The sequence below is a fragment of the Oncorhynchus kisutch genome, linkage group LG4 (assembly GCF_002021735.2).
Source record: "Oncorhynchus kisutch isolate 150728-3 linkage group LG4, Okis_V2, whole genome shotgun sequence".
In the NCBI taxonomy this organism is placed as follows: domain Eukaryota; kingdom Metazoa; phylum Chordata; class Actinopteri; order Salmoniformes; family Salmonidae; genus Oncorhynchus; species Oncorhynchus kisutch.
Window position 1 is genome coordinate 79,511,757 of NC_034177.2, and position 15,808 is coordinate 79,527,564.

General features: G+C 43.3%; 1 protein-coding gene across 9 annotated transcripts in view; it reads right to left on the minus strand.

Moving 5' to 3' along the window:
* Positions 1 to 15,808, minus strand: part of LOC109878941 (zinc finger MIZ domain-containing protein 1) — a 237,877-nt gene that overhangs the window by 159,158 nt on the left and 62,911 nt on the right. For all 9 annotated transcript variants that reach the window (XM_031823739.1, XM_031823736.1, XM_031823742.1 and 6 more), the window contains one exon: positions 987 to 1,060. The gene's annotated coding sequence lies outside the window, so the exon portion shown is untranslated. The remainder of the gene's footprint in view (positions 1 to 986; positions 1,061 to 15,808) is intronic.

Genomic DNA, 15,808 nt, shown 5'->3' on the forward strand with positions numbered 1-15,808 from the left:
CCATGGGACACTTTTCACAATGTTGTTATCAGCAAACCGCTCACCCACATAACGCCATACACATGGGTCTGCGGTTGCGAAGACGGTTGGATGTACTGCCAAATTCTTTAAAACGATGTTGGAGGCGGCTTTTGGTAGAGAAATGAACATTCAATTCCCTGGCAACAACTCTGGTGCACATTCCTGCAGTCAGCATGCCAATTGCAAACTCCCTTCTGTAGCATTGTGTTGTGAGACAAAACTGCACATTTTAGAGTGGTCTTTTATTGTCCCAGGCACAAGGTGCACATGTGTAACGATCATGCTGTTTAATCAACTTCTTGCCAGGTGGATGGATTATCTTGGCAAAGAAGAAATGCTCACTACAAGCTTTTTGTGCATATGGAACATTTCTGGGATATTTTATTTCAGTTCATGAAACATGGGACCAACACTTTACATGTTGCGTTTATATTTTTGTTCAGTGTAGAAGACCAAAACCAGTCAATGATTTTTCTCTAGAACAGGGTTCCCCTAGTGTCCTAGCACTACACAACTGATTCAAATAATCAAAGCTTAATGATGAGTTGGTTACTTGAATCAGCTGTGTGGTGCTAGGGTAAAAAACTAATGTGCACCCAGGGTGGGCCCTAGGACCCAGTTTTGGAAACCCTGGTCTAGAACAAAACCGGTCTGCTATTTCTCTCTTGTTCCTCAAACCCAATCTGCAAGGTCTGTGACAAATATATAAACAACAGTACTGCCTGCATATCCATCCATCTAGATCACAACCAGATCAATGTCATTGTAGAGACCTCTTGTCTATAAAACATGCAAAGAAAGGGGTCAGCGTCCCAAATGGCACGAGTCTACCTGGGCCCTGGGCAAAAGAAGTGCAATAAACAGGGAATAGAGGGCCATTTGGGATGCAGCCAGAGTGTGTCTGTCTGTGAGAGCAGATGTTGTGCATGATGAGGATAGAGGGCTCGTAAATCACCATGTCTTACCAGCGGAGAGGGAGGTTCTTGTGTTTCCTATTAACCAAAGCCTTCGCTACTTCCTCATCAATCATAGAACATGCCTGGAATGAAGAACAGAAACACCAAACATATTAGGACCACTCAGTACAAAACATCTAGAAAATATTATGTTTTGTCCATGAGAAGGGTAAAAAAAAAATCCAGTAACCTTCCCAAAATTCCAGAAATCCCGAGTTGGAAAATTCCCGGAATCAGGAGGTTATAAGCAGGAACCCCATAATCCTCCAACCAGGATTTCTGGAAAACTGGGGAATTTGGGGAAAGTTACCAGAAATGTGCTACACTACACATGAGCAACAAAGCCTGGGTGACAGTCTGGGTCTGCTACTGCTCTCCTGCAAACATGTTTGGCATGACAATTCAATGGGAGTTGCTGAGAGAGCTGAAACAGACTGGCAAGTATAGGCTTCTTTACCATCATTCACTGTGGATGGCCGGTATGGGTTAGTAGTAACATATCATCCTCCAAAAGACGAACAAGAACAACTACAAATTGATAACAAAAATTCCAAAATATGTACAGTTGAAGTCGGAAGTTTACATACACTTAGGTTGGAGTCATTAAAACTAGTTTTTCAACCACTCCACAAATTTCTTGTTAAAAAAAACTATAATTTTGGCAAGTTGGTTAGAACATCTACTTTGTGCATGGACAAGTCATTTTTCCAAAAATTGTTTACAGACAGATTATTTCACTGTATCACAATTCCAGTTGGTCAGAAGCTGTGGATGGCCGGTATGGGTTAGTAGTAACATATCATCCTCCAAAAGACGAACAAGAACAACTACAAATTGATAACAAAAAAAAATGTCAAAAATATGTACGGTTGAAGTCGGAAGTTTACATACACTTAGGTTGGAGTCATTAAAACTAGTTTTTCAACCACTCCACAAATTTCTTGTTAAAAAAACTATAATTTTGGCAAGTTGGTTAGAACATCTACTTTGTGCATGGACAAGTCATTTTTCCAAAAATTGTTTACAGACAGATTATTTCACTGTATCACAATTCCAGTTGGTCAGAAGTTTACATACACTAAGTTGACTGTGCCTTTAAACAGCTTGGAAAATTCCAGAAAATGGTGTCATGGCTTTAGAAGCTTCTGATAGGCTAATTGACATAATTTGAGTCAGATGGAGGTGTAACTGTGGATGTGTTTCAAGGCCTACCTTCAAACTCAGTGCCTCTTTGCTTGACATCATGGGAAAATCAAAAGAAAACAGCCAAGACCTCAGAAAGAAAATTGGAGACCAGAAGTCTGGTTCATCCTTGGGAGCAATTTCCAAACGCCTGAAGGTACCACGTTCATCTGTACAAACAATAGTGCGCAAGAATAAACACCATGGGACCACCCAGCCGTCATACCGCTCAGGAAGGAGACGCGTTCTGTCTCCTAGAGATGAACGTACGTTGGAGTGAAAAGTGCAAATCAATCCCAGAACAACAGCAAAAGGATCTTGTGAAGATGCTGGAGGAAACAGGTACAAAATTATCTAATCCACATAACCTGAAAGGCCGCTCAGCAAGGAAGAAGCCACTGTTCCAAAACCGCCATAAAAAAGCCAGACTACGGTTTGCAACTGCACATGGGGACAAAAATCGTAAAAAATATTTTTGGAGAAATGTCCTCTGGTCTGATGAAATAAAAATAGAACTGTTTGGCCATAATGACCATCGTTATGTTTGGAGGGTAAAGGGGGAGGCTTACAAGCTGAAGAACACACTCCCAACCGTGAAGCATGGGGGTGGCAGAATCATGTTGTGTGGGTGCTTTGCTGCAGGAGGGACTGGTGCACTTCACAAAATAGATGGCTTCATGAGGAACAAAAATGATGTGGATATATTGGAGCAACATCTCAAGACATCAGTCAGGAAGTTAAAGCTTGGTCGCAAATGGGTCTTCCAAATGAACAATGACCTCAAGCATACTTCCAAAGTTGTGGAAAAATGGTTTAAGAGCAACAAAGTCAAGGTACTGGAGTGGCCATCACAACGCCCTGACCTCAATCCTATAGAAATTTTGTGGGAAGAAATGAAAAAGCGTGTGTGAGCAAGGAGGCCTACAAACCTGACTCAGTTACACCAGCTCTGTCAGGAGGAATGGGCCAAAATTCACCCAACTTATTGTGGGAAGCTTGTGGAAGGCTACCCGAAACATTTGACCCAAGTTAAACAATTTAAAGAAAATGCTGCCAAATACTAATTGAGTGGATCTTCTGACCCACTGGGAACATGATGAAATAAATAAAGGTTTAAATAAATCATTCTCTCCACTGTTATTCTGACATTTCACATTCTTAAAATAAAATGGTGATCCCAACTGACCTAATACAGGGAATTTTTTTCTAGGATTTAATGTCAGGAATTGTGAAAAACGGTGTTTAAATGTATTTGGCTAAGGTGTATGTAAACTTCTGACTTCAACTATATATATAAAAATCTGTGTTAAATGACAAATGTTATTGTCATGTGACGCGCTGGAGACGACTCATCTGATCTCATCGAGATGGCTGACTTGAGTACAGAACTTAGAGAGAGACTCGTGGAAACTGGATATGGGTGTAGTTACAGTACAGAGAGGCTTCTGGCCCAAGGCTAGAGCTGGGAAACACAACCCTGGTCCTCCAGTTCCCAAGTCCCACTGGTTTTTGTTCTCAGCCAATCACAGACTGGATCAGCTGCCGAGACATGGCTAGACAAAAGAAGCCTCAAACCTCTCCCATCCCAAAACCATCATTACTACTGTCCAGTTCCTGACAGCAAAGGACAGCAAATGACTAATAGTCACCAAATATGAGACAAAAACATGATTGAACGTTTTGACGAAGAACGATTTCTCTTCAACATTCATCATTTTAGTTTGAGTTTATAAACATTAGCTACTTCAATATCAACTCCCTTTGAATTCCCCTAGCTTCTAATTAGAGATGAAATAGAGATGAATATATAGAGATGACTGTGTGTGTGTTTAGTAATCATAGCACCAAGACATTAGACTACAAAGATAGAGAGGGAGTAAGGGAGGGAGAGAGAGAGAGAGAGAGATAGGGGGATGGATGGATGGCGAGAGAGAGATGGCGAGAGAGAGAGAGAAGGAGGGAGGCATGTAGGGAGGATGAGAAGGCAAGAGAGAGGAGGGAGGCATGTAGGGAGGATGAGAAGGTGAGAGAGAGGAGGGAGGCTTGTTGGGAGGATGAGAAGGTAAGAGAGAGGAGGGAGGCTTGTTGGGAGGATGAGAAGGTAAGAGAGAGGAGGGAGGCTTGTTGGGAGGATGAGAGGTAAGAGAGAGGAGAGGCTTGTTGGGAGGATGAGAATGCGAGAGAGATGGATGGAGAGAGAGAGAGATGGATGGAGAGAGAGAGAGATGGATGGAGAGAGAGAGAGAGATGGATGGAGAGAGAGAGAGATGGATGGAGAGAGAGAGAGATGGATGGAGAGAGAGAGAGATGGATGGAGAGAGAGAGAGATGGATGGAGAGAGAGAGAGATGGATGGAGAGAGAGAGATGGATGGAGAGAGAGAGAGATGGATGGAGAGAGAGAGAGATGGATGGAGAGAGAGAGAGATGGATGGAGAGAGAGAGAGATGGATGGAGAGAGAGAGAGATGGATGGAGAGAGAGAGAGATGGATGGAGAGAGAGAGATGGAGAGAGAGAGAGAGAGAGAGATGGATGGAGAGAGAGAGAGATGGATGGAGAGAGATGGATGGAGAGAGAGAGAGATGGATGGAGAGAGAGAGAGATGGATGGAGAGAGAGAGAGATGGATGGAGAGAGAGAGAGATGGATGGAGAGAGAGATGGATGGATGGAGAGAGAGATGGATGGAGAGAGAGAGATGGATGGAGAGAGAGAGAGATGGATGGAGAGAGAGATGGATGGAGAGAGAGAGAGATGGATGGAGAGAGAGAGAGAGATGGATGGAGAGAGAGAGAGAGATGGATGGAGACAGAGAGAGATGGATGGAGAGAGAGAGAGAGAGATGGATGGAGAGAGAGAGAGATGGATGGAGAGAGAGAGAGAGATGGATGGAGAGAGATGGATGGAGAGAGATGGATGGAGAGATGGATGGAGAGAGATGGATGGAGAGAGAGAGAGATGGAGAGAGAGATGGATGGAGAGAGAGAGATGGATGGAGAGAGATGGATGGAGAGAGATGATGGAGAGAGATGGATGGAGAGAGAGATGGATGGAGAGATGGATGGAGAGAGAGAGAGAGAGAGATGGATGGAGAGAGAGAGAGAGAGATGGATGGAGAGAGAGAGAGATGGCTGGAGAGAGAGAGAGATGGATGGAGAGAGAGAGAGATGGCTGGAGAGAGAGAGAGATGGATGGAGAGAGAGAGATGGCTGGAGAGAGAGAGATGGATGGAGAGAGAGAGATGGCTGGAGAGAGAGAGAGATGGATGGAGAGAGAGAGAGATGGATGGAGAGAGAGAGAGATGGATGGAGAGAGAGAGAGATGGATGGAGAGAGAGAGAGATGTAAAAACAAAACAACAACAAAAAACAAACTGCTAAATGTATATGCAAGTCTTCCATTGTGAATCTCAAGTACTTTCAGCTGCAGCACAGCGGGCTGTCTGTATGGTGTCATTGTCTTAGCACTCCACTGGGAACTGCTCAGTCTATTTCCGTTTCAGTGTAGAGTGAATGGGAGAGGCACCAGACACAATAGAAAGAGAGGCCATATCGGCTTCAATCACGACTTTTAACGTGGTTTGTTTAAAACAATCTATTATGATTTGAGGGCTTGTATTTTTCTGAAATACCAGCCTTTCAGATGTATGAGATGACTATAGTTGCCTCACCAAATACATGTATACTTCACTAATGCAATCACTCACTCACTGTAACTGAAGAATGTAGGTAGATGATTCATATAAAGAGTGATGACTTAATTTGGCCCAGTGCTGTGGCTCACAAGACCTCTCAAAAAAAAGACCCCTAGTGTCCTAGCACTAGTCAGCCAGTCCAGTCAGTCAGCTAGTCAATATGCTAGCCAGTCAGTCTGTGAGCCAGCAAGACCACAAAGTAGCCCCCTTCCCCAACTCTGACTAACTCCATGTCTCAGCTGCCAAATCTATTGCCTCCAAACTGCAAGCTGTTGATTTCAATAGTTGGTGTCTGCTATCCTGGTTGAACCAGACTGACGTGAAAATACTTGGTTCATATTGGTTTTACTTTTACCCCTTTTTCTCCACAATTCTGTGGTATCCAATTGGTTAACCCAGCTGGCTTCCGCTTAACCCGGAAGCCAGACGCACCAATGTGTTGGAGGAAACAACGTGGACCTGGTGACAGTGACAGCATACACTGCACCCGGCTCACCACAGGAGTCAAGACAAGGACATCCCTGCCGGACAAACCCTCCCCTAACCCAGACGATGCTGGGCCAATTACGCACCGCCCCGGGGGTCTCCAGGTCACGGCCGGCTGCGACCGAGCCTGGACCCGAACCCAGAATCTCTAGTGGCACAGCTATCACTGTGATGCCGTGCCTTAGACCACTGCACCACTCAGGAGGCCGACGTGAAACAAACAATAGTGAGCTGTGCAGCGTTCAGTCTTGTTTAACCAGACTAGGTGTCTGCAGGCCCTAGATGATGTTGTATCAGTAGCCTTGATGCCCTGGGCCCTTCTGCAGAAACAAAACCACAGTATAAGTGTTAGAAGGGAAACAATGCAGCAGAATGACACAACATGGAGCAATGCACAGGCAGATGTAGTTCGGTGTTCACTCACTCACTCACTCACTCGGGCCAGAGCTCTGTTTATGGGTCTGAGCATGTATGATAGGAGTGCCAAAATGCCACCCTATTCCCTCCATAGTGCACTACGTTTAACCAGGGCCCAAAGTGCTCCGGTCAAAAGTAGAGCAATATATTTATAGTTGCACGGCACACCTCCATCACTCGGTCACGTCACGCAATTGTTATGAACTATTTAAAGACGTCTCAGCCATAGCGGCTCTTGAAAGTCAAGTGTTTCTTAATGGGGGTTAATGATTATTTCGTCTGAATTACACTGCAGTTGCTTTGAAATATGACGACATTGCTAAAGTATGCAAATAATTTGCAAGAAACAACTGTCATCATTCAAATGTCCTTTAGACAGATAGCAATGTTTCCTTTAGCTAGGAAAGTCAAAATACCTGCTAGTGTTAGCTCGCTAAATTCTGGTAGTCAAAATACCTGCTAGTGTTAGCTCGCTAAAATCTGGTAGTCAAAATGCCTGCTAGTGTTAGCTCGCTAAAATCTGGTAGTCAAAATGCCTGCTAGTGTTAGCTCGCTAAAATCTGGTAGTCAAAATGCCTGCTAGTGTTAGCTCGCTAAAATCTGGTAGTCAAAATGCCTGCTAGTGTTAGCTCGCTAAAATCTGGTAGTCAAAATGCCTGCTAGTGTTAGCTCGCTAAAATCTGGTAGTCAAAATGCCTGCTAGTGTTAGCTCGCTAAAATCTGGTAGTCAAAATGCCTGCTAGTGTTAGCTCGCTAAAATCTGGTAGTCAAAATGCCTGCTAGTGTTAGCTCGCTAAAATCTGGTAGTCAAAATGCCTGCTAGTGTTAGCTCGCTAAAATCTGGTGCTCTCCATTGCTCTCCACGGCAGATTGCGTCACTCCTACGCAACGCTTTTCCCTGAACCAATTTGCCTTGTAGGACGTGGAACTCATATTCAAATTTGAATATTCCAGAGCATCTGTTTCTTATTTACGATATCACTGCGCTCTCATGAAATCTCTATGAAATAGACAGAATAGCTGGCCAACTTATTATTGCAATGATGTATACTGAACAAAAAGTGTTGGTCCCATGTTTCATGACCTGAAATAAAAGATCCAATATATTTTCCATAAGCACAAAAAGGTAATTTCTCTCAATTGTTGTGCATAATTTGTTTACATTCCTGTTAGTGAGCATTTCTCCTATGCCAAGATAATCCATCCACCTGACGGGCGTGGCATATCAAGAAGCTGATTAAACAGCATGATCATTACACATGTGCACCTTGTACCTGGGACAGCAAAAGGCCACTCTAAAATGTGCAGTTTTGTCACACAATACAATGCCACAGATGTCTGAAGTTGAGGGAACGTGCAATTGGCATGCTGACTGCAGGAATGTCCACCAGAGCTGCTGCCAGAGAACTTAATGTTCAACTCTCTACCATAAGCCACCTCCAACATTGTTTTAGAGAATTTTGGCAGTACGTCCAACCGGCCTCAAAACCGCAGACCATGTGTAACCATGCCAGCCCACATCTGAGACCAGCCACCCGGACAGTTGATGAAACTGAGGAGTAATTATGTCTGTAATAAATCCCTTTTGTGGGGAAAAACTCATTCTGATTGGCTGGGCCTGGCTCCCCAGTGTGTGGGCCTATACCCTCCCAGGCCCGTTGCCCAGGGCCTAAGTAATTTATTTCAATTGACTGATTTCATTATATGAACTGTAACTCAGTAAAATCGTTTATATTTTTGTTCAGTATACATCACTTAACCTGCTTTTGTTTTATGTCAACAGGGCAGTACAAAATCTGCTTGTTATTTGTCAGCAGGATGTACGCCTAGTGTATACAGTGTGTGTGTGTGTGTGTGTGTGTGTGTGTGTGTGTGTGTGTGTGTGTGTGTGTGTGTGTGTGTGTGTGTGTGTGTGTGTGTGTGTGTGTGTGTGTCAGAGAGAGAGAGCAATTGTGAGAAAATAAAAACAAAACAGCGGCTAGCTCCTGTGAAAATAATTTGCAAGCACATCAGTAACGTTGGGTCAACTGAGCACTGCAACTGACTCGGGACGGGGATCGCGACAGATCAGTAGCTTCATGAAAACTCATTATAATGTTAGCTACTACAGTAGCTAACTAGCTTTTGTTTGAAGCATTCAGCCTAAGAGAATTTGATTCACCATTGCGTGTGCAGCACTAGGTAATGTAAGTTGCTGGTTGGTTGGCAGCTTCATTTCTTATGAAATGTGACTGGCTCAGGAAGCTAATGTTGGACAAATTTAAGCTAGCTTTCATGCACATTTCGGCTCCCGAGTGACGCAGCAGTCTAAGGCATTGCATCTCAGTGCAGTCACTGCAGTCCCTGGTTCGAATCCAGGCTGCCTCATATCCGGCCGTGATTGGGAGTCTCATAGGGCGGCGCACAATTGACCCAGCGCCCTCCAGGTTTGGCCGGAGTAGGCCGTCATTGTAAATAAAAATGTGTTCTTAACTGACTTGCCAAGTTAAATAAAGGTTAAATAAAAATATATATATAACAAAGAAATTATTGTCAATCTTCAGAAATACTGCTCATTCAAGCACACAACCTCTTAGCTAGATGTGAAATGGTGCAACTCACAATTCTTCACCAAAAACGTTAATATTATTAACAGATATTTTGAATTCAGCTTGCTTTAAGGATGAACAGGGTTTCATTAGGCCATGTCATCTGGGTCTTTCCTACAATCCAGTGCCTTTTGGACCTCATAACCTTTGGGGGAAATGTATATTTTTCATTTGTTTAGTATTTGGTCAGAAAAAGTACATGTTTGACTTTCAGAAAAACATATAGGTCAAGCTCAGGCACTTACTTAGTTCCCTGCTAGGTGCAAAATCCCATACAGTTATAGCTTAATCCTAACAGCCTAAATGAACCATAGCTCTATAGGTGATTGAGATTAAACTAGCATAATGGTAAACACTGAAAGAAACATTTCATATAGAAGTTTAAATTATTTTAACATTTAGAAATTGGATACATTTTCTATATAAACAAGCATAATGAAACATGCATAATGAAACATGCATAATGAAACATGGAAAAATAGATAAAACAGGGTGTTTATATTTATTTAGCTTTGTACTATTGTTTCCCCACCCCAAAATATGATGATACTTCCTGAAAGTGACGTCATTGTGGAAAGGGACAGTTTTCTTAAAGGAGAATTACTACAAATGAAGAGGGTGGAAAGTGATATCAGGGACACACAGAAAATGTTAAATACTACAGTAATAAATACCATAACAAAAAAACGTTGATGAAAGAGACTAACAACTACTATAAAATGAAGATTTTAAATATTAAATTATTTTATGGCTTATATTTTCCTTAGAAATTGATGAACAACTCCCTGGGACGTGGCAAAAACGCCAACATCCGCTGAAAATGCAAAAAATGTAATTTCAAAATAGAAATCAAATTTGATTGGTCACATACACGTGTTTAGCAGATGTTATTGTGGGTATAGCGAAATGCTTGATCCAAATATGTGTTTTTAAGGTAAAGGACACCTGGCCTTATATTTAGAGCATTTTGCAATGGACATTTTATTCTATTTTACACTAAATAAAAAGTGACATTTCCTGAAGACAGAAATGGCACCACAGAGTAGGAATGACCCACCTAGGTGATGTTTTGGAACTACAGACAGCACATTGTAGCTGAACAGCTTTTGATCTATCCCAGGACTCTTTGCGAGATACGAGAATCGACCTGTTTTTCCTCCTTTAGGTATGTACATGTATTCCAAACCACCATAACGCACTTTTGACTAAATCTTCATCAGCGCCCATTGAGACTGCATTGAGTAGAACATTCAGGTACAAGTCTTCAAGAGAACGTTCATAACAATGGCGTGACACGACGTGCAACTCGTGAATCAAATCAAACTTTATGTGCTAAATACAACAGGTGTAGACCTTACTGTGAAATGCTTACTTACAAGCCCTTAACCAACAATGCTTTTAAGAAGTTATAAGAAAAATAAGTGTTAAATAAAAAATTGAAAATAAAAGTAACAAGTAATTAAAGAGCAGCAGTAAAATAACAATAGCGAGACTATATACAGGGGGGTACCGGACCAGTACAGAGTCAACGTGCGGGGGCACCGGTTAGTCGAGGTAATTGAGGTAATATGTACATGTAGGTAGAGTTAAAGTGACTAGATAATAAACAGAGAGTAGGGGATAGGCTATCATTTGGTACAGTGAAAGAAGGCCTGGCTGCCAACCCACAGGAAGAGGAAGACTGACTTTCAGCGGCACAACGTTCTAACTCTTCTGGTTCCGTTCATTAGACAGCAAACAGAAGAAAACCACTGAAACAGGGAGGGAGTATTTACATGTATTTATTTACTTACTTTATTTAACTAGGCAAGTCAGTAAAGAACAAATTCTTATTTACAAGGACAGCCTACTTATAAATCCCCCTTGGCCAAACCCTCCCCTAACCCGGACGATGCTGGGCCAATTGTGCGCCGCCCTATGGGACTCCCGATCATGGCCGGTGGTGATACAGCCCGGGATCGAACCTAGGTCTGCAGTGAAGCAGTGCCTTAGTCCCAAGTGGCGAGCGGTCTACCTGGGCTTGTCCAATAAGGAACACTCATTTTCCGCTGCAGAACTTAACCGGTTTGAACACCCGAGAGGTAACCCATCACATCAAAATATTTGAACATTTGGTAATGATTTACTGAGCATACAACAAGAGCTGCGACCCAAAAGGAATGAACCACAACTACCCATGTGTGTCAACATTTCAAACTGTCCTAACAGTTCTACTGACCAGACACCCTGGAGAATCATGGCCAGGGTTACAGCACCGCACACACATCCTTCCTCTACCAGAGACCACAGAGGAAGTGTGTGTGTGTGTGTCATCTCAGGTCAGAAGTGCACACACCAAAACCGTTGTGGCTGTTCACAAAAGCGGTTTCCTCTCAGTTTCATCACTTGGGGGGCGGCCATTGTTAGTGTGCGGAAATGCCTGCAGAGAGAATATGAAAATATTGGCTAGTCCTTACAGCTCTTCTGGAGACCTACAGCTGCACCGACCTCACGGTGAACACACACACACACTCACACGGCAAACATTGACATACACACACACAGATCAAACACACATCCACACAGAGCAAAAATACACACACGTGCATGGAGTGAACATACACACACACGTGTAAATCGAATACACACCCACACACAGCGAAGACACGGGTACAGGGTAAGGTTACGATGAGAGATAACCATGGTAACCTAAAGAACATAAACATTGGCTTCCCATTTCACTGCCACAACACCGTGTCTTCTCACTGCCAACACTGAGTACAACTACTAGAGTCAATACTGCCAACACTGAGTACAACTACAAGACTCAATACTGCCAACACTGAGTACAACTACTAGAGTCAATACTGCCAACACTGAGTACAACTACAAGACTCAATACTGCCAACACTGAGTACAACTACTAGAGTCAATACTGCCAACACTGAGTACAACTACAAGACTCACTACTGCCAACACTGAGTACAACTACTAGAGTCAATACTGCCAACACTGAGTACAACTACTAGAGTCAATACTGCCAACACTGAGTACAACTACAAGACTCAATACTGCCAACACTGAGTACAACTACTAGAGTCAATACTGCCAACACTGAGTACAACTACAAGACTCAATACTGCCAACACTGAGTACAACCACTAGAGTCAATACTGCCAACACTGAGTACAACTACAAGACTCAATACTGCCAACACTGAGTACAACTACTAGAGTCAATACTGCCAACACTGAGTACAACTACAAGACTCAATACTGCCAACACTGAGTACAACTACTAGAGTCAATACTGCCAACACTGAGTACAACTACTAGAGTCAATACTGCCAACACTGAGTACAACTACAAGACTCAATACTGCCAACACTGAGTACAACTACTAGAGTCAATACTGCCAACACTGAGTACAACTACAAGACTCAATACTGCCAACACTGAGTACAACTACTAGAGTCAATACTGCCAACACTGAGTACAACTACAAGACTCAATACTGCCAACACTGAGTACAACCACTAGAGTCAATACTGCCAACACTGAGTACAACTACAAGACTCAATACTGCCAACACTGAGTACAACTACTAGAGGCAATACTGCCAACACTGAGTACAACTACAAGACTCAATACTGCCAACACTGAGTACAACTACTAGAGTCAATACTGCCAACACTGAGTACAACTACTAGAGTCAATACTGCCAACACTGAGTACAACTACAAGACTCAATACTGCCAACACTGAGTACAACTACTAGAGTCAATACTGCCAACACTGAGTACAACTACAAGACTCAATACTGCCAACACTGAGTACAACTACAAGACTCAATACTGCCAACACTGAGTACAACTACTAGAGTCAATACTGCCAACACTGAGTACAACTACTAGAGTCAATACTGCCAACACTGAGTACAACTACTAGAGTCAATACTGCCAACACTGAGTACAACTACTAGAGTCAATACTGCCAACACTGAGTACAACTACTAGAGTCAATACTGCCAACACTGAGTACAACTACTAGAGTCAATACTGCCAACACTGAGTACAACTACAAGACTCAATACTGCCAACACTGAGTACAACTACAAGACTCAATACTGCCAACACTGAGTACAACTACTAGACTCAGTACTGCCAACACTAAGTACAACTACTAGACTCAATACTGCCAACAATGACTACAACTACAAGACTCAATACTGCCAACACTGACTACAACTACAAGACTCAATACTGCCAACACTGACTACAAGACGCATTACTGCCAACACTGACTACAACTACATGACTCAATACTGCCAACAACTCCAAGACTCAATACTGCCAACACTGACTACAACTACAAGACCCAATACTGGCAACACTGACTACAACTACAAGACTCAATACTGACAACATTGACTACAACTACATGACTCAATACTGCCAACAACTACAAGACTCAATACTGACAACACTGACGATAACTACAAGACCCAATACTGGCAACACTGACTACTACTACAATACTCAACACTGTCATCACTGTGGCTACAACTACAACAATGAATACTGTCAACATTGTGATTACAACGATGAATACTGTCAACCCTGTGATTACAACGATGAATACTGTCAACCCTGTGATCACAACGATGAATACTGTCAACACTGTGATTACAACGATGAACACTGTCAACACTGTGATTACAATGAACACTGTCAACACTGTGATTACAACGATGAACACTGTCAACACTGTGATTACAACGATGAATACTGTCAACACTGATTACAACGATGAACACTGTCAACACTGTGATTACAACGATGAATACTGTCAACACTGATTACAACGATGAACACTGTCAACACTGTGATTACAACGATGAACACTGTCAACACTGTGATTACAACGATGAACACTGTCAACACTGTGATTACAACACTGTGATTACTTCACTTTCATTTAATACTAGCATTTACAAATGAATGTAGTGTAAATGCTAGTAATAACAGGTCTCCCTTGTAAAAGAGATTGAGATACAATGAGAATAATCTATTTATTTAAAGGTTGAATAAAAAAGTAAAATAAATGAAAATGATCCGGTGCAGTGCCTTCAGTACGTGACAAAGTAAACTGTAACTTCAGAAAGAAGTGTTTTCTGTCTCTGTGTATCTCACTCACACCTGACATTACCTCAGGTCTAGTGAAGTGTACTTATCAACTGACAGAAGGAAAAAGACAGTCCAAGGAAAGTATTTATCCAAAGTGTGAAATGGGAAGCAAAGCCAAGGACCAGTTGGAAATGTTGAAATTTCACCCCCTTTTCATGATATCCAATTGGTAGTTCCAGTCTTGTCCCATCGCTGCAACGGGAGAGGTGACGAAGGTCAAGAGCCGTGCATCCTCCGAAACACGACCCTGCCAAGCCGCACTGCTCCTTCACACACTGCTCACTTAACCCAGAAGCCAGCCGCACCAATGTGTCAGAGGAAACACAGTATACCTGGCGACCGTGTCAGCGTGCACTGCGCCAGGCCTGCCACAGGAGTCGCTAGAGCGCGATGGGACAAGGACATCCCTTCCCGGGGAAACCCTAACGACGCTGGGCCAATTGTGCGCCGCCTCATGTGTCTCCCGGTCGCAGCCGGCTGCGACACAGACCGGTAATGGAGCCCGGATCTGTAGTGACACCGCTAGTGCTGCGATGCAGTGCCTTGGACCGCTGTGCCACTCGGGAGGACAGTGTTTCTATAGTGTTGAGAAGAGTCACAACCAACAGTGAATGCCAAGCCATGAGAATCTATTCACAGTTGATAGAGTGCAGCAGGTTTCTCTCTGCCTCTCTCACACACTCGCTCTCTCACACACACACTCTCTCCCTCATGCTCTCTCCTTCTTTCTCTCTCCCTCCCAGTCACCACCACTTCACCACATTTCAAACATGTCATCGGATCTGTAAACTAGAGCCGAAAGAGGTGATGGCAGCTTCACGATGGCTGACACTCCTCAACCGAGAGAGAGACAGTAACTGACAGACAGATCTGCCTGACAGACAGATAGACAACACTACAAAGTTGCATTATTGGTCCATTTTTACAGATATCGTGTATTTTTGGCCCTCACCTGACACACCCATCACAGGCTGGGAGCAGCACGTGAGCTGTAGCAGAGCGGCTGCGGCACTTAGAGGTAAAGTGCCTTGCTCACAGGCACAATGGCGGTAGGTAGTGTACAGGGGCTCAAACCGGCAACCCTCTCTAACCTCGAAGCTACCGCTGCCTCCCTACCGCACGGATGCACACACACAGACAGATATAACCCAGGACACACGTGCAGCTGTTAATATGGTACCCCTCTATGCTTCTCTAGACCTCTCTCTGCTGTTTGTTTACACTCTGGTTCACTCTTACACCACTAGGTCTTCAATCTTTTTCTCTATCTTGGACTCTATCTCCCTCTGTCTCAATCCCTCTCT